Source organism: Saccoglossus kowalevskii, chromosome 13 (genome assembly GCF_978046115.1).
Source record: "Saccoglossus kowalevskii chromosome 13, keSacKowa6.1, whole genome shotgun sequence".
Classification (NCBI taxonomy): Eukaryota; Metazoa; Hemichordata; class Enteropneusta; family Harrimaniidae; genus Saccoglossus; species Saccoglossus kowalevskii.
In genome coordinates this window covers 26,952,267-26,971,432 of record NC_140653.1, presented here as the reverse complement: position 1 = coordinate 26,971,432, position 19,166 = coordinate 26,952,267, and the positions used below count along the sequence as shown (strand labels likewise).

General features: G+C 37.9%; 9 non-coding genes across 9 annotated transcripts; all 9 read left to right on the top strand.

Annotated features, from left to right (window-relative positions):
* The first annotated feature begins 71 nt into the window (after positions 1 to 71).
* TRNAR-UCU (transfer RNA arginine (anticodon UCU)) lies at positions 72 to 156 on the top strand. The gene is given in 2 exon segments: positions 72 to 108; positions 121 to 156. It is a non-coding gene; the product is annotated as a tRNA-Arg (tRNA).
* A 2,197-nt stretch (positions 157 to 2,353) lies between these two features.
* TRNAR-UCU (transfer RNA arginine (anticodon UCU)) lies at positions 2,354 to 2,438 on the top strand. Its single transcript is given in 2 exon segments — positions 2,354 to 2,390; positions 2,403 to 2,438. It is a non-coding gene; the product is annotated as a tRNA-Arg (tRNA).
* Positions 2,439 to 4,994: 2,556 nt separating this feature from the next.
* Positions 4,995 to 5,079, top strand: TRNAR-UCU (transfer RNA arginine (anticodon UCU)). The gene is given in 2 exon segments: positions 4,995 to 5,031; positions 5,044 to 5,079. It is a non-coding gene; the product is annotated as a tRNA-Arg (tRNA).
* A 2,558-nt stretch (positions 5,080 to 7,637) lies between these two features.
* On the top strand, positions 7,638 to 7,722 carry TRNAR-UCU (transfer RNA arginine (anticodon UCU)). Its single transcript is given in 2 exon segments — positions 7,638 to 7,674; positions 7,687 to 7,722. It is a non-coding gene; the product is annotated as a tRNA-Arg (tRNA).
* A 279-nt stretch (positions 7,723 to 8,001) lies between these two features.
* On the top strand, positions 8,002 to 8,086 carry TRNAR-UCU (transfer RNA arginine (anticodon UCU)). The gene is given in 2 exon segments: positions 8,002 to 8,038; positions 8,051 to 8,086. It is a non-coding gene; the product is annotated as a tRNA-Arg (tRNA).
* A 2,076-nt stretch (positions 8,087 to 10,162) lies between these two features.
* On the top strand, positions 10,163 to 10,247 carry TRNAR-UCU (transfer RNA arginine (anticodon UCU)). Its single transcript is given in 2 exon segments — positions 10,163 to 10,199; positions 10,212 to 10,247. It is a non-coding gene; the product is annotated as a tRNA-Arg (tRNA).
* A 2,558-nt stretch (positions 10,248 to 12,805) lies between these two features.
* Positions 12,806 to 12,890, top strand: TRNAR-UCU (transfer RNA arginine (anticodon UCU)). Its single transcript is given in 2 exon segments — positions 12,806 to 12,842; positions 12,855 to 12,890. It is a non-coding gene; the product is annotated as a tRNA-Arg (tRNA).
* Positions 12,891 to 15,329: 2,439 nt separating this feature from the next.
* Positions 15,330 to 15,414, top strand: TRNAR-UCU (transfer RNA arginine (anticodon UCU)). Its single transcript is given in 2 exon segments — positions 15,330 to 15,366; positions 15,379 to 15,414. It is a non-coding gene; the product is annotated as a tRNA-Arg (tRNA).
* Positions 15,415 to 17,854: 2,440 nt separating this feature from the next.
* On the top strand, positions 17,855 to 17,939 carry TRNAR-UCU (transfer RNA arginine (anticodon UCU)). Its single transcript is given in 2 exon segments — positions 17,855 to 17,891; positions 17,904 to 17,939. It is a non-coding gene; the product is annotated as a tRNA-Arg (tRNA).
* Positions 17,940 to 19,166: the final 1,227 nt, after the last annotated feature.

Sequence of the window (19,166 nt, the reverse complement as noted above, 5' to 3'; positions counted from 1 at the left end):
AGTGTGATCTGGTCAAACGTTGTGATGTAAAAAATAAAAATACCTTGCATACGAAGCAGGCGATATGCAGTGTCTCCGTGGCGCAACGGATAGCGCGTCGGACTTCTAGTTGAAACAGTTATTCGGAGGCTGTGGGTTCGAATCCCACCGGAAATGGCTCTTCTTTTAAGTCACGATGGACATGTTTTGTTCAAATTGTCCTCAATGGTCTTAACATATTGGACAGTTGTAGCTCTCCTCGGTGCTAATAATTAGAAAGACCGAGACCGTCGACTGAGATTAAAATATTCTACACGGATTTTGATGTAATGAACCAAATACAAAAATGGCTACTAATGGTATAAAAAGCCAACTGATTGTAGCGATACTAGGTGTTTGATACGTGTTCTACACGAGCCTTTGTAAGATCAACCGAAATATAAAAATAATTACCTAATTCCATCAACATACATGTCCTTGCTTATCCCCAACGTCTACATGGAATGACGTTGAATGCTCTTTAACATGTTGTTGAAGCACCGTCACTCGGTAAATGTTGGTGAGTTGAAACATAATCAACCGGAACAATCACAGAGTTAGTGAGTTTTCACGATCCGCGGATTATTAATTAGCATTCCAATTATTAACACATTTGCCAAAAATTAACACATTTGCCATGATATTAGAAAGCCGGCATTTTTGAAAGAAAAGCAGTTCTCTATTGGATTGTTTTGTTCAATTTAACGTCAGTGTTCTGTCCGAATTAAACAGCAGTATCTTACCTATGTATCAATAATTAAAGAACACCAACGAGAGAAGAGCGTCGGATGAGATTTATAATTCCATACACATTTTGAAATGGTATACTCATTAATAAACACAACAAAATCGCCGCAGCCAGTAGACGTTTTTTTTTTTGTTTTGTCGAAGCGCCATCACTCGGTGAATACCGGCAAGTTCAATCATCAACAGCATTACACATCCGAGTTCCTGTGTCTTTTCACGTTATATGGTGTGTTAATTGGCATAACAACACTGCGAGTTAACACATTTGTAGCGCAAGTAAACAGACGGCATTTTACGGAAGGGGGCGGCAATCCATTGACAAAGTTTTCTTGAATATCCTTACAAATGCGAAAATTGGTATAGGAATTCGAAACTATAAATCAACCAAAACATACCACATGTGTATCATTGCTACACGCTTTCTCGTCCCATGTGTATCGTATAAAGAATACTATGGCATTACATATTGACAACACCCATTTTACAGCCAATGTTATGTTGAACATATTACCGGTGTTAGATATTGCTGGTCGGTTTGATTGGAAGAATGTCTGCGGTTACGTAGATGGTAAATCGCACAGCAAAGGTAAGTAAATGTGCTCTACTTTAAATAATTATGTCTCACCGAATTAACTTCAAAATGGATTATAGTGGTTTAGGTCACGTAATGTTGTATCACGATTGCTACAGACACAAATATGTTTTTTTTTAATTTTTACAGGTAGTTATGTTGGCAGGAAATCAAGTCGCTATATCTACAGCGAGACACAGTCGGTTTTATTAGAAGTAATATTTACAACTACTACGGAGTATCTAAATCGCGACATGCGCAAGCGTATCGCCATAATTACCAACTTATCGGAAAAGTCAATTATGGTAAGTGAGAGCATTATGTATGCACCAAAGTATGTTATAATGTAAGCGAACAGTTTCTTGTTGTTCATTATACAATAATCTATTTTATTCACTTTTCAGAAGTGGTTTCAGAATCGTCGGGGACAAAAACGGAGGCAAGAACGGAAAAGAGATGCCGTGTTATATGCTAAGCACCATCAAGCACCAATACAAAAGTTGAAAGAATCGACGACGCGTTTTCCGTCCGTGCGAAGTAGAGGAAAATCAGTGGACACTCGACTTGATGTCCTACCAGCAACGCCTTCCCTCAGTGAATATATTGGTGTTCCACAATCCAGTAGTACACCAAGGCATTGTAGTGATACGAAGATACAAAATTGCAGTACACATTCCAGTGGTATCCTGACAGACGTCTATCAAAGTGAAATAGAAATATGTAGTACACCTTGTAAAGACGTGTCATCAGATTTGTCATTTAATGGAATTACTGATTTAGATCGTACTCTGTGTCCATTAGTCATTTGCGAAGCTTCATATTCTGTTTGAGAAAAGCATTTATTCGTGGTTAGTCATTTTAATTTCGTGTACATAATACGTTATAATAAAATATAAATAAAAAATACATATTGTGTATTCAATTATGAGTCAAGATCGAAAGGAACAATGTGATCTGGTCAAACGTTGTGATGTAAAAAATAAAAATACCTTGCATACGAAGCTGGCGATATGCAGTGTCTCCGTGGCGCAACGGATAGCGCGTCGGACTTCTAGTTGAAACAGTTATTCGGAGGCTGTGGGTTCGAATCCCACCGGAGATGGCTCTTCTTTTAAGTCACGATGGACATGTTTTGTTCAAATTGTCGTCAATAGTCTTAACATATTGGACAGTTGTAGCTCTCCTCGGTACTAATAATTAGGAAAGACCGAGACCGTCGACTGAGATTAAAATATTCTGCACGCATTTTGATGGAATGAACCAATATAAAAAATGGCTTCCTATGGTATAAAAAGCCAACTGGTTGTAGCGATACAAGGTGTTTGGTGTTGTGATGTTACAAATAAAAATATCTTGCATATGAAACAGGCGGTATGCTGTGTCTCCATGGCGCAACGGATAGCGCGTCAGACTTCTAGTTGAAAAAGTTATTCGGAGGCTATGGGTTCGAATCCCACCAGAGATGCTTCTTCTTTTAAGTCACGATGGATTTGTTTTGTTAAAATCGTCGTCAATGGTCTTATCATATTGGACAGTTATAGCTCTCCTCGGTGCTAATAATTAGAAAGACCGAGACCGTCGACTGAGATTAAAATATTCTGCACGGATTTTGATGTAATGAACCAAATACAAAAAAGGCTACTAATGGTATAACAAGCCAACTGATTGTAGCGATACTAGGTGTTTGATATATGTTCTACACGAGCCTTTGTAAGATCAACCGAAATATAAAAAAAATTACCTAATTCCATCAACATACATGTCCTTGCTTATCCCCAACGTCTACATGGAATGACGTTGAATGCTCTTTAACATGTTATTGAAGCACCGTCACACGGTAAATGTTGGTGAGTTGAAACATAATCAACCGGAACAATCACAGTGTTAGTGAGTTTTCACGATCCGCGGATTATTAATTAGCATTCAAATTCTTAACACATTTGCCAAAAGTTAACACATTTGCCATGATATTAGAAAGCCGGCATTTTTGAAAGAAAAGCAGTTCTCTATTGGATTGTTTTGTTCAATTTAACGTCAGTGTTCTGTCCGAATTAAACAGCAGTATTTTATCTAAGTGTCAATAATTAAAGAACACCAAATAGAGAAGAGCGTCGGATGAGATTTATAATTCCATACACATTTTGAAATGGTATACTCATTAATAAACACAACAAAATCGACGCAGCCAGTATACGTTTTTTTGTTTTGTCGAAGCGCCATCACTCGGTGAATGCCGGCAAGTTCAATCATTAACAGCTTTACACATCCGAGTTCCTGTGTCTTTTCACGTTATATGGAGTGTTAATTGGCATAACAACACTGCGAGTTAACACATTTGTAGCACAAGTAAACAGCCGGCATTTTACAGAAGGGGGCGGCAATCCATTGACAAAGTTTTCTTGAATATCCTTACAAATGCGAAAATTGGTATAGGAATTCGAAACTATAAATCAACCAAAACATACCACATGTGTATCATTGCTACACGCTTTCTCGTCCCATGCGTATCGTATAAAGAATACTATGGCATTACATATTGACAACACCCATTTTACAGCCAATGTTATGTTGAACTTATTACGGGTGTTAGATATTGCTGGTCGGTTTGATTGGAAGAATGTCTGCGGTTACGTAGATGGTAAATCGCACAGCAAAGGTAAGTAAATGTGCTCTACTTTAAATAATTATGTCTCACCGAATTAACTTCAAAATGGATTATAGTGGTTTAGGTCACGTAATGTTGTATCACGATTGCTACAGACACAAATATGTTTTTTTTTAATTTTTACAGGTAGTTATGTTGGCAGGAAATCAAGTCGCTATATCTACAGCGAGACACAGTCGGTTTTATTAGAAGTAATATTTACAACTACTACGGAGTATCTAAATCGCGACATGCGCAAGCGTATCGCCATAATTACCAACTTATCGGAAAAGTCAATTATGGTAAGTGAGAGCATTATGTATGCACCAAAGTATGTTATAATGTAAGCGAACAGTTTCTTGTTGTTCATTATACAATAATCTATTTTATTCACTTTTCAGAAGTGGTTTCAGAATCGTCGGGGACAAAAACGGAGGCAAGAACGGAAAAGAGATGCCGTGTTATATGCTAGGCACCATCAAGCACCAATACAAAAGTTGAAAGAATCGACGACGCGTTTTCCGTCCGTGCGAAGTCGAGGAAAATCAGTGGACACTCGACTTGATGTCCTACCAGCAACGCCTTCCCTCAGTGAATATATTGGTGTTCCACAATCCAGTAGTACACCAAGGCATTGTAGTGATACGAAGATACAAAATTGCAGTACACATTCCAGTGGTATCCTGACAGACGTCTATCAAAGTGAAATAGAAATATGTAGTACACCTTGTAAAGACGTGTCATCAGATTTGTCATTTAATGGAATTACTGATTTAGATCGTACTCTGTGTCCATTAGTCATTTGCGAAGCTTCATATTCTGTTTGAGAAAAGCATTTATTCGTGGCTAGTCATTTTAATTTCGTGTACATAATACGTTATAATAAAATATAAATAAAAAATACATATTGTGTATTCAATTATGAGTCAAGATCGAAAGGAACAATGTGATCTGGTCAAACGTTGTGATGTAAAAAATAAAAATACCTTGCATACGAAGCTGGCGATATGCAGTGTCTCCGTGGCGCAACGGATAGCGCGTCGGACTTCTAGTTGAAACAGTTATTCGGAGGCTGTGGGTTCGAATCCCACCGGAGATGGCTCTTCTTTTAAGTCACGATGGACATGTTTTGTTCAAATTGTCGTCAATAGTCTTAACATATTGGACAGTTGTAGCTCTCCTCGGTACTAATAATTAGGAAAGACCGAGACCGTCGACTGAGATTAAAATATTCTGCACGCATTTTGATGGAATGAACCAATATAAAAAATGGCTTCCTATGGTATAAAAAGCCAACTGGTTGTAGCGATACAAGGTGTTTGGTGTTGTGATGTTACAAATAAAAATATCTTGCATATGAAACAGGCGGTATGCTGTGTCTCCATGGCGCAACGGATAGCGCGTCAGACTTCTAGTTGAAAAAGTTATTCGGAGGCTATGGGTTCGAATCCCACCAGAGATGCTTCTTCTTTTAAGTCACGATGGACATGTTTTGTTCAAATTGTCGTCAATAGTCTTAACATATTGGACAGTTGTAGCTCTCCTCGGTACTAATAATTAGGAAAGACCGAGACCGTCGACTGAGACTAAAATATTCTGCACGCATTTTGATGGAATGAACCAAATACAAAAAAAGGCTACTAATGGTATAAAAAGCCAACTGATTGTAGCGATACTAGGTGTTTGATATATGTTCTACACGAGCCTTTGTAAGATCAACCGAAATATAAAAAAAATTACCTAATTCCATCAACATACATGTCCTTGCTTATCCCCAACGTCTACATGGAATGACGTTGAATGCTTTTTAACATGTTATTGAAGCACCGTCACACGGTAAATGTTGGTGAGTTGAAACATAATCAACCGGAACAATCACAGTGTTAGTGAGTTTTCACGATCCGCGGATTATTAATTAGCATTCAAATTCTTAACACATTTGCCAAAAGTTAACACATTTGCCATGATATTAGAAAGCCGGCATTTTTGAAAGAAAAGCAGTTCTCTATTGGATTGTTTTGTTCAATTTAACGTCAGTGTTCTGTCCGAATTAAACAGCAGTATTTTATCTAAGTGTCAATAATTAAAGAACACCAAATAGAGAAGAGCGTCGGATGAGATTTATAATTCCATACACATTTTGAATTGGTATACTCATTAATAAACACAACAAAATCGACGCAGCCTGTATACGTTTTTTTGTTTTGTCGAAGCGCCATCACTCGGTGAATGCCGGCAAGTTCAATCATTAACAGCTTTACACATCCGAGTTCCTGTGTCTTTTCACGTTATATGGAGTGTTAATTGGCATAACAACACTGCGAGTTAACACATTTGTAGCACAAGTAAACAGCCGGCATTTTACAGAAGGGGGCGGCAATCCATTGACAAAGTTTTCTTGAATATCCTTACAAATGCGAAAATTGGTATAGGAATTCGAAACTATAAATCAACCAAAACATACCACATGTGTATCATTGCTACACGCTTTCTCGTCCCATGCGTATCGTATAAAGAATACTATGGCATTACATATTGACAACACCCATTTTACAGCCAATGTTATGTTGAACTTATTACGGGTGTTAGATATTGCTGGTCGGTTTGATTGGAAGAATGTCTGCGGTTACGTAGATGGTAAATCGCACAGCAAAGGTAAGTAAATGTGCTCTACTTTAAATAATTATGTCTCACCGAATTAACTTCAAAATGGATTATAGTGGTTTAGGTCACGTAATGTTGTATCACGATTGCTACAGACACAAATATGTGTTTTTTTTATTTTTACAGGTAGTTATGTTGGCAGGAAATCAAGTCGCTATATCTACAGCGAAACACAGTCGGTTTTATTAGAAGTAATATTTACAACTACTACGGAGTATCTAAATCGCGACATGCGCAAGCGTATCGCCATAATTACCAAATTATCGGAAAAGTCAATTATGGTAAGTGAGAGCATTATGTATGCACCAAAGTATGTTATAATGTAAGCGAACAGTTTCTTGTTGTTCATTATACAATAATCTATTTTATTCACTTTTCAGAAGTGGTTTCAGAATCGTCGGGGTCAAAAACGGAGGCAAGAACGGAAAAGAGATGCCGTGTTATATGCTAAGCACCATCAAGCACCAATACAAAAGTTGAAAGAATCGACGACGCGTTTTCCGTCCGTGCGAAGTCGAGGAAAATCAGTGGACACTCGACTTGATGTCCTACCAGCAACGCCTTCCCTCAGTGAATATATTGGTGTTCCACAATCCAGTAGTACACCAAGGCATTGTAGTGATACGAAGATACAAAATTGCAGTACACATTCCAGTGGTATCCTGACAGACGTCTATCAAAGTGAAATAGAAATATGTAGTACACCTTGTAAAGACGTGTCATCAGATTTGTCATTTAATGGAATTACTGATTTAGATCGTACTCTGTGTCCATTAGTCATTTGCGAAGCTTCATATTCTGTTTGAGAAAAGCATTTATTCGTGGTTAGTCATTTTAATTTCGTGTACATAATACGTTATAATAAAATATAAATAAAAAATACATATTGTGTATTCAATTATGAGTCAAGATCGAAAGGAACAGTGTGATCTGGTCAAACGTTGTGATGTAAAAAATAAAAATACCTTGCATACGAAGCAGGCGATATGCAGTGTCTCCGTGGCGCAACGGATAGCGCGTCGGACTTCTAGTTGAAACAGTTATTCGGAGGCTGTGGGTTCGAATCCCACCGGAGATGGCTCTTCTTTTAAGTCACGATGGACATGTTTTGTTCAAATTGTCGTCAATAGTCTTAACATATTGGACAGTTGTAGCTCTCCTCGGTACTAATAATTAGGAAAGACCGAGACCGTCGACTGAGATTAAAATATTCTGCATGCATTTTGATGGAATGAACCAATATAAAAAATTGGCTACCAATGGTATAAAAAGCCAACTGGTTGTAGCGATACAAGGTGTTTGGTGTTGTGATGTAACAATTAAAAATATCTTGCATATGAAGCAGGCGGTATGCTGTGTCTCCGTGGCGCAACGGATAGCGCGTCGGACTTCTAGTTGAAACAGTTATTCGGAGGCTGTGGGTTCGAATCCCACCGGAGATGGCTCTTCTTTTAAGTCACGATGGACATGTTTTGTTCAAATTGTCGTCAATGGTCTTAACATATTGGACAGTTGTAGCTCTCCTCGGTGCTAATAATTAGAAAGACCGAGACCGTCGACTGAGATTAAAATATTCTACACGGATTTTGATGTAATGAACCAAATACAAAAATGGCTACTAATGGTATAAAAAGCCAACTGATTGTAGCGATACTAGGTGTTTGATACGTGTTCTACACGAGCCTTTGTAAGATCAACCGAAATATAAAAATAATTACCTAATTCCATCAACATACATGTCCTTGCTTATCCCCAACGTCTACATGGAATGACGTTGAATGCTCTTTAACATGTTGTTGAAGCACCGTCACTCGGTAAATGTTGGTGAGTTGAAACATAATCAACCGGAACAATCACAGAGTTAGTGAGTTTTCACGATCCGCGGATTATTAATTAGCATTCCAATTGTTAACACATTTGCCAAAAGTTAACACATTTGCCATGATATTAGAAAGCCGGCATTTTTGAAAGAAAAGCAGTTCTCTATTGGAGTCTTGTTCAATTTAACGTCAGTGTTCTGTCCGAATTAAACAGCAGTATCTTACCTATGTGTCAATAATTAAAGAACACCAACAAGAGAAGAGCGTCGGATGAGATTTATAATTCCATACACATTTTGAAATGGTATACTCATTAATAAACACAACAAAATCGCCGCAGCCAGTAGACGTTTTTTTTTGTTTTGTCGAAGCGCCATCACTCGGTGAATGCCGGCAAGTTCAATCATTAACAGCTTTACACATCCGAGTTCCTGTGTCTTTTCACGTTATATGGAGTGTTAATTGGCATAACAACACTGCGAGTTAACACATTTGTAGCGCAAGTAAACAGACGGCATTTTACAGAAGGGAGCGGCAATCCATTGACAAAGTTTTCTTGAATATCCTTACAAATGCGAAAATTGGTATAGGAATTCGAAACTATAAATCAACCAAAACATACCACATGTGTATCATTGCTATACGCTTTCTCGTCCCATGCGTATCGTATAAAGAATACTATGGCATTACATATTGACAACACCCATTTTAAAGCCAATGTTATGTTGAACTTATTACCGGTGTTAGATATTGCTGGTCGGTTTGATTGGAAGAATGTCTGCGGTTACGTAGATGGTAAATCGCACAGCAAAGGTAAGTAAATGTGCTCTACTTTAAATAATTATGTCTCACCGAATTAACTTCAAAATGGATTATAGTGGTTTAGGTCACGTAATGTTGTATCACGATTGCTACAGACACAAATATGTGTTTTTTTTTATTTTTACAGGTAGTTATGTTGGCAGGAAATCAAGTCGCTATATCTACAGCGAGACACAGTCGGTTTTATTAGAAGTAATATTTACAACTACTACGGAGTATCTAAATCGCGACATGCGCAAGCGTATCACCATAATTACCAACTTATCGGAAAAGTCAATTATGGTAAGTGAGAGCATTATGTATGCACCAAAGTATGTTATAATGTAAGCGAACAGTTTCTTGTTGTTCATTATACAAAGTTGAAAGAATCGACGACGCGTTTTCCGTCCGTGCGAAGTCGAGGAAAATCAGTGGACACTCGACTTGATGTCCTACCAGCAACGCCTTCCCTCAGTGAATATATTGGTGTTCCACAATCCAGTAGTACACCAAGGCATTGTAGTGATACGAAGATACAAAATTGCAGTACACATTCCAGTGGTATCCTGACAGACGTCTATCAAAGTGAAATAGAAATATGTAGTACACCTTGTAAAGACGTGTCATCAGATTTGTCATTTAATGGAATTACTGATTTAGATCGTACTCTGTGTCCATTAGTCATTTGCGAAGCTTCATATTCTGTTTGAGAAAAGCATTTATTCGTGGTTAGTCATTTTAATTTCGTGTACATAATACGTTATAATAAAATATAAATAAAAAATACATATTGTGTATTCAATTATGAGTCACGATCGAAAGGAACAGTGTGATCTGGTCAAACGTTGTGATGTAAAAAATAAAAATACCTTGCATACGAAGCTGGCGATATGCAGTGTCTCCGTGGCGCAACGGATAGCGCGTCGGACTTCTAGTTGAAACAGTTATTCGGAGGCTGTGGGTTCGAATCCCACCGGAGATGGCTCTTCTTTTAAGTCACGATGGACATGTTTTGTTCAAATTGTCGTCAATAGTCTTAACATATTGGACAGTTGTAGCTCTCCTCGGTACTAATAATTAGGAAAGACCGAGACCGTCGACTGAGACTAAAATATTCTGCACGCATTTTGATGGAATGAACCAATATAAAAAATGGCTTCCTATGGTATAAAAAGCCAACTGGTTGTAGCGATACAAGGTGTTTGGTGTTGTGATGTAACAAATAAAAATATCTTGCATATGAAACAGGCGGTATGCTGCGTCTCCATGGCGCAACGGATAGCGCGTCGGACTTCTAGTTGAAAAAGTTATTCGGAGGCTATGGGTTCGAATCCCACCGGAGATGCTTCTTCTTTTAAGTCACGATGGATTTGTTTTGTTAAAATCGTCGTCAATGGTCTTATCATATTGGACAGTTATAGCTCTCCTCGGTGCTAATAATTAGAAAGACCGAGACCGTCGACTGAGATTAAAATATTCTGCACGGATTTTGATGTAATGAACCAAATACAAAAATGGCTACTAATGGTATAAAAAGCCAACTGATTGTAGCGATACTAGGTGTTTGATATATGTTCTACACGAGCCTTTGTAAGATCAACCGAAATATAAAAAAAATTACCTAATTCCATCAACATACATGTCCTTGCTTATCCCCTACGTCTACATGGAATGACGTTGAATGCTCTTTAACATGTTATTGAAGCACCGTCACACGGTAAATGTTGGTGAGTTGAAACATAATCAACCGGAACAATCACAGTGTTAGTGAGTTTTCACGATCCGCGGATTATTAATTAGCATTCAAATTGTTAACACATTTGCCAAAAGTTAACACATTTGCCATGATATTAGAAAGCCGGCATTTTTGAAAGAAAAGCAGTTCTCTATTGGATTGTTTTGTTCAATTTAACGTCAGTGTTCTGTCCGAATTAAACAGCAGTATTTTATCTAAGTGTCAATAATTAAAGAACACCAAATAGAGAAGAGCGTCGGATGAGATTTATAATTCCATACACATTTTGAAATGGTATACTCATTAATAAACACAACAAAATCGACGCAGCCAGTATACGTTTTTTTGTTTTGTCGAAGCGCCATCACTCGGTGAATGCCGGCAAGTTCAATCATTAACAGCTTTACACATCCGAGTGCCAGTGTCTTTTCACGTTATATGGAGTGTTAATTGGCATAACAACACTGCGAGTTAACACATTTGTAGCACAAGTAAACAGCCGGCATTTTACAGAAGGGGGCGGCAATCCATTGACAAAGTTTTCTTGAATATCCTTACAAATGCGAAAATTGGTATAGGAATTCGAAACTATAAATCAACCAAAACATACCACATGTGTATCATTGCTACACGCTTTCTCGTCCCATGCGTATCGTATAAAGAATACTATGGCATTACATATTGACAACACCCATTTTACAGCCAATGTTATGTTGAACTTATTACCGGTGTTAGATATTGCTGGTCGGTTTGATTGGAAGAATGTCTGCGGTTACGTAGATGGTAAATCGCACAGCAAAGGTAAGTAAATGTGCTCTACTTTAAATAATTATGTCTCACCGAATTAACTTCAAAATGGATTATAGTGGTTTAGGTCACGTAATGTTGTATCACGATTGCTACAGACACAAATATGTGTTTTTTTTTTTATCTTTACAGGTAGTTATGTTGGCAGGAAATCAAGTCGCTATATCTACAGCGAGACACAGTCGGTTTTATTAGAAGTAATATTTACAACTACTACGGAGTATCTAAATCGCGACATGCGCAAGCGTATCGCCATAATTACCAACTTATCGGAAAAGTCAATTGTGGTAAGTGAGAGCATTATGTATGCACCAAAGTATGTTATAATGTAAGCGAACAGTTTCTTGTTGTTCATTATACAATAATCTATTTTATTCACTTTTCAGAAGTGGTTTCAGAATCGTCGGGGTCAAAAACGGAGGCAAGAACGGAAAAGAGATGCCGTGTTATATGCTAAGCACCATCAAGCACCAATACAAAAGTTGAAAGAATCGACGACGCGTTTTCCGTCCGTGCGAAGTCGAGGAAAATCAGTGGACACTCGACTTGATGTCCTACCAGCAACGCCTTCCCTCAGTGAATATATTGGTGTTCCACAATCCAGTAGTACACCAAGGCATTGTAGTGATACGAAGATACAAATTGCAGTACACATTCCAGTGGTATCCTGACAGACGTCTATCAAAGTGAAATAGAAATATGTAGTACACCTTGTAAAGACGTGTCATCAGATTTGTCATTTAATGGAATTACTGATTTAGATCGTACTCTGTGTCCATTAGTCATTTGCGAAGCTTCATATTCTGTTTGAGAAAAGCATTTATTCGTGGTTAGTCATTTTAATTTCGTGTACATAATACGTTATAATAAAATATAAATAAAAAATACATATTGTGTATTCAATTATGAGTCACGATCGAAAGGAACAGTGTGATCTGGTCAAACGTTGTGATGTAAAAAATAAAAATACCTTGCATACGAAGCTGGTGATATGCAGTGTCTCCGTGGCGCAACGGATAGCGTGTCGGACTTCTAGTTGAAACAGTTATTCGGAGGCTGTGGGTTCGAATCCCACCGGAGATGGCTCTTCTTTTAAGTCACGATGGACATGTTTTGTTCAAATTGTCGTCAATAGTCTTAACATATTGGACAGTTGTAGCTCTCCTCGGTACTAATAATTAGGAAAGACCGAGACCGTCGACTGAGATTAAAATATTCTGCATGCATTTTGATGGAATGAACCAATATAAAAAAATGGCTACCAATGGTATAAAAAGCCAACTGGTTGTAGCGATACAAGGTGTTTGGTGTTGTGATGTAACAAATAAAAATATCTTGCATATGAAGCAGGCGGTATGCTGTGTCTCCGTGGCGCAACGGATAGCGCGTCTGACTTCTAGTTGAAACAGTTATTCGGAGGCTGTGAGTTCGAATCCCACCGGAGATGGCTCTTCTTTTAAGTCACTATGGACATGTTTTGTTCAAATTGTCGTCAATGGTCTTAACATATTGGACAGTTGTAGCTCTCCTCGGTGCTAATAATTAGAAAGACCGAGACCGTCGACTGAGATTAAAATATTCTACACGGATTTTGATATAATGAACCAAATACAAAAATGGCTACTAATGGTATAAAAAGCCAACTGATTGTAGCGATACTAGGTGTTTGATACGTGTTCTACACGAGCCTTTGTAAGATCAACCGAAATATAAAAATAATTACCTAATTCCATCAACATACATGTCCTTGCTTATCCCCAACGTCTACATGGAATGACGTTGAATGCTCTTTAACATGTTGTTGAAGCACCGTCACTCGGTAAATGTTGGTGAGTTGAAACATAATCAACCGGAACAATCACAGAGTTAGTGAGTTTTCACGATCCGCGGATTATTAATTAGCATTCAAATTGTTAACACATTTGCCAAAAGTTAACACATTTGCCATGATATTAGAAAGCCGGCATTTTTGAAAGAAAAGCAGTTCTCTATTGGAGTCTTGTTCAATTTAACGTCAGTGTTCTGTCCGAATTAAACAGCAGTATCTTACCTATGTGTCAATAATTAAAGAACACCAACAAGAGAAGAGCGTCGGATGAGATTTATAATTCCATACACATTTTGAAATGGTATACTCATTAATAAACACAACAAAATCGCCGCAGCCAGTAGACGTTTTTTTTTTGTTTTGTCGAAGCGCCATCACTCGGTGAATGCCGGCAAGTTCAATCATTAACAGCTTTACACATCCGAGTTCCTGTGTCTTTTCACGTTATATGGAGTGTTAATTGGCATAACAACACTGCGAGTTAACACATTTGTAGCGCAAGTAAACAGACGGCATTTTACAGAAGGGGGCGGCAATCCATTGACAAAGTTTTCTTGAATATCCTTACAAATGCGAAAATTGGTATAGGAATTCGAAACTATAAATCAACCAAAACATACCACATGTGTATCATTGCTACACGCTTTCTCGTCCCATGCGTATCGTATAAAGAATACTATGGCATTACATATTGACAACACCCATTTTACAGCCAATGTTATGTTGAACTTATTACCGGTGTTAGATATTGCTGGTCGGTTTGATTGGAAGAATGTCTGCGGTTACGTAGATGGTAAATCGCACAGCAAAGGTAAGTAAATGTGCTCTACTTTAAATAATTATGTCTCACCGAATTAACTTCAAAATGGATTATAGTGGTTTAGGTCACGTAATGTTGTATCACGATTGCTACAGACACAAATATGTTTTTTTTTTATTTTTACAGGTAGTTATGTTGGCAGGAAATCAAGTCGCTATATCTACAGCGAGACACAGTCGGTTTTATTAGAAGTAATATTTATAACTACTACGGAGTATCTAAATCGCGACATGCGCAAGCGTATCACCATAATTACCAACTTATCGGAAAAGTCAATTATGGTAAGTGAGAGCATTATGTATGCACCAAAGTATGTTATAATGTAAGCGAACAGTTTCTTGTTGTTCATTATACAAAGTTAAAGAATCGACGACGCGTTTTCCGTCCGTGCGAAGTCGAGGAAAATCAGTGGACACTCGACTTGATGTCCTACCAGCAACGCCTTCCCTCAGTGAATATATTGGTGTTCCACAATCCAGTAGTACACCAAGGCATTGTAGTGATACGAAGATACAAAATTGCAGTACACATTCCAGTGGTATCCTGACAGACGTCTATCAAAGTGAAATAGAAATATGTAGTACACCTTGTAAAGACGTGTCATCAGATTTGTCATTTAATGGAATTACTGATTTAGATCGTACTCTGTGTCCATTAGTCATTTGCGAAGCTTCATATTCTGTTTGAGAAAAGCATTTATTCGTGGTTAGTCATTTTAATTTCGTGTACATAATACGTTATAATAAAATATAAATAAAAAATACATATTGTGTATTCAATTATGAGTCACGATCGAAAGGAACAGTGTGATCTGGTCAAACGTTGTGATGTAAAAAATAAAAATACCTTGCATACGAAGCTGGCGATATGCAGTGTCTCCGTGGCGCAACGGATAGCGCGTCGGACTTCTAGTTGAAACAGTTATTCGGAGGCTGTGGGTTCGAATCCCAACGGAGATGGCTCTTCTTTTAAGTCACGATGGACATGTTTTGTTCAAATTGTCGTCAATAGTCTTAACATATTGGACAGTTGTAGCTCTCCTCGGTACTAATAATTAGGAAAGACCGAGACCGTCGACTGAGATTAAAATATTCTGCACGCATTTTGATGGAATGAACCAATATAAAAAAAAGGCTTCCAATGGTATAAAAAGCCAACTGGTTGTAGCGATACAAGGTGTTTGGTGTTGTGATGTAACAAATAAAAATATCTTGCATATGAAGCAGGCGGTATGCTGTGTCTCCATGGCGCAACGGATAGCGCGTCGGACTTCTAGTTGAAAAAGTTATTCGGAGGCTATGGGTTCGAATCCCACCGGAGATGCTTCTTCTTTTAAGTCGCGATGGATTTGTTTTGTTAAAATCGTCGTCAATGGTCTTAACATATTGGACAGTTATAGCTCTCCTCGGTGCTAATAATTAGAAAGACCGAGACCGTCGACTGAGATTAAAATATTCTACACGGATTTTGATGTAATGAACCAAATACAAAAATGGCTACTAATGGTATAAAAAGCCAACTGATTGTAGCGATACTAGGTGTTTGATACGTGTTCTACACGAGCCTTTGTAAGATCAACCGAAATATAAAAATAATTACCTAATTCCATCAACATACATGTCCTTGCTTATCCCCAACGTCTACATGGAATGACGTTGAATGCTCTTTAACATGTTGTTGAAGCACCGTCACTCGGTAAATGTTGGTGAGTTGAAACATAATCAACCGGAACAATCACAGAGTTAGTGAGTTTTCACGATCCGCGGATTATTAATTAGCATTCAAATTGTTAACACATTTGCCAAAAGTTAACACATTTGCCATGATATTAGAAAGCCGGCATTTTTGAAAGAAAAGCAGTTCTCTATTGGAGTCTTGTTCAATTTAACGTCAGTGTTCTGTCCGAATTAAACAGCAGTATCTTACCTATGTGTCAATAATTAAAGAACACCAACAAGAGAAGAGCGTCGGATGAGATTTATAATTCCATACACATTTTGAAATGGTATACTCATTAATAAACACAACAAAATCGCCGCAGCCAGTAGACGTTTTTGTTTTGTTTTGTCGAAGCGCCATCACTCGGTGAATGCCGGCAAGTTCAATCATTAACAGCTTTACACATCCGAGTTCCTGTGTCTTTTCACGTTATATGGAGTGTTAATTGGCATAACAACACTGCGAGTTAACACATTTGTAGCGCAAGTAAACAGACGGCATTTTACAGAAGGGGGCGGCAATCCATTGACAAAGTTTTCTTGAATATCCTTACAAATGCGAAAATTGGTATAGGAATTCGAAACTATAAATCAACCAAAACATACCACATGTGTATCATTGCTATACGCTTTCTCGTCCCATGCGTATCGTATAAAGAATACTATGGCATTACATATTGACAACACCCATTTTACAGCCAATGTTATGTTGAACTTATTACCGGTGTTAGATATTGCTGGTCGGTTTGATTGGAAGAATGTCTGCGGTTACGTAGATGGTAAATCGCACAGCAAAGGTAAGTAAATGTGCTCTACTTTAAATAATTATGTCTCACCGAATTAACTTCAAAATGGATTATAGTGGTTTAGGTCACGTAATGTTGTATCACGATTGCTACAGACACAAATATGTTTTTTTTTTATTTTTACAGGTAGTTATGTTGGCAGGAAATCAAGTCGCTATATCTACAGCGAGACACAGTCGGTTTTATTAGAAGTAATATTTACAACTACTACGGAGTATCTAAATCGCGACATGCGCAAGCGTATCACCATAATTACCAACTTATCGGAAAAGTCAATTATGGTAAGTGAGAGCATTATGTATGCACCAAAGTATGTTATAATGTAAGCGAACAGTTTCTTGTTGTTCATTATACAAAGTTGAAAGAATCGACGACGCGTTTTCCGTCCGTGCGAAGTCGAGGAAAATCAGTGGACACTCGACTTGATGTCCTACCAGCAACGCCTTCCCTCAGTGAATATATTGGTGTTCCACAATCCAGTAGTACACCAAGGCATTGTAGTGATACGAAGATACAAAATTGCAGTACACATTCCAGTGGTATCCTGACAGACGTCTATCAAAGTGAAATAGAAATATGTAGTACACCTTGTAAAGACGTGTCATCAGATTTGTCATTTAATGGAATTACTGATTTAGATCGTACTCTGTGTCCATTAGTCATTTGCGAAGCTTCATATTCTGTTTGAGAAAAGCATTTATTCGTGGTTAGTCATTTTAATTTCGTGTACATAATACGTTATAATAAAATATAAATAAAATATACATATTGTGTATTCAATTATGAGTCAAGATCGAAAGGAACAGTGTGATCTGGTCAAACGTTGTGATGTAAAAAATAAAAATACCTTGCATACGAAGCTGGCGATATGCAGTGTCTCCGTGGCGCAACGGATAGCGCGTCGGACTTCTAGTTGAAACAGTTATTCGGAGGCTGTGGGTTCGAATCCCACCGGAGATGGCTCTTCTTTTAAGTCACGATGGACATGTTTTGTTCAAATTGTCGTCAATAGTCTTAACATATTGGACAGTTGTAGCTCTCCTCGGTACTAATAATTAGGAAAGACCGAGACCGTCGACTGAGATTAAAATATTCTGCACGCATTTTGATGGAATGAACCAATATAAAAAAATGGCTTCCAATGGTACAAAAAGCCAACTGGTTGTAGCGATACAAGGTGTTTGGTGTTGTGATGTAACAAATAAAAATATCTTGCATATGAAGCAGGCGGTATGCTGTGTCTCCATGGCGCAACGGATAGCGCGTCGGACTTCTAGTTGAAAAAGTTATTCGGAGGCTATGGGTTCGAATCCCACCGGAGATGCTTCTTCTTTTAAGTCGCGATGGATTTGTTTTGTTAAAATCGTCGTCAATGGTCTTAACATATTGGACAGTTATAGCTCTCCTCGGTGCTAATAATTAGAAAGACCGAGACCGTCGACTGAGATTAAAATATTCTACACGGATTTTGATGTAATGAACCAAATACAAAAATGGCTACTAATGGTATAAAAAGCCAACTGATTGTAGCGATACTAGGTGTTTGATACGTGTTCTACACGAGCCTTTGTAAGATCAACCGAAATATAAAAATAATTACCTAATTCCATCAACATACATGTCCTTGCTTATCCCCAACGTCTACATGGAATGACGTTGAATGCTCTTTAACATGTTGTTGAAGCACCGTCACTCGGTAAATGTTGGTGAGTTGAAACATAATCAACCGGAACAATCACAGAGTTAGTGAGTTTTCACGATCCGCGGATTATTAATTAGCATTCAAATTGTTAACACATTTGCCAAAAGTTAACACATTTGCCATGATATTAGAAAGCCGGCATTTTTGAAAGAAAAGCAGTTCTCTATTGGAGTCTTGTTCAATTTAACGTCAGTGTTCTGTCCGAATTAAACAGCAGTATCTTACCTATGTGTCAATAATTAAAGAACACCAACAAGAGAAGAGCGTCGGATGAGATTTATAATTCCATACACATTTTGAAATGGTATACTCATTAATAAACACAACAAAATCGCCGCAGCCAGTAGACGTTTTTTTTTGTTTTGTCGAAGCGCCATCACTCGGTGAATGCCGGCAAGTTCAATCATTAACAGCTTTACACATCCGAGTTCCTGTGTCTTTTCACGTTATATGGAGTGTTAATTGGCATAACAACACTGCGAGTT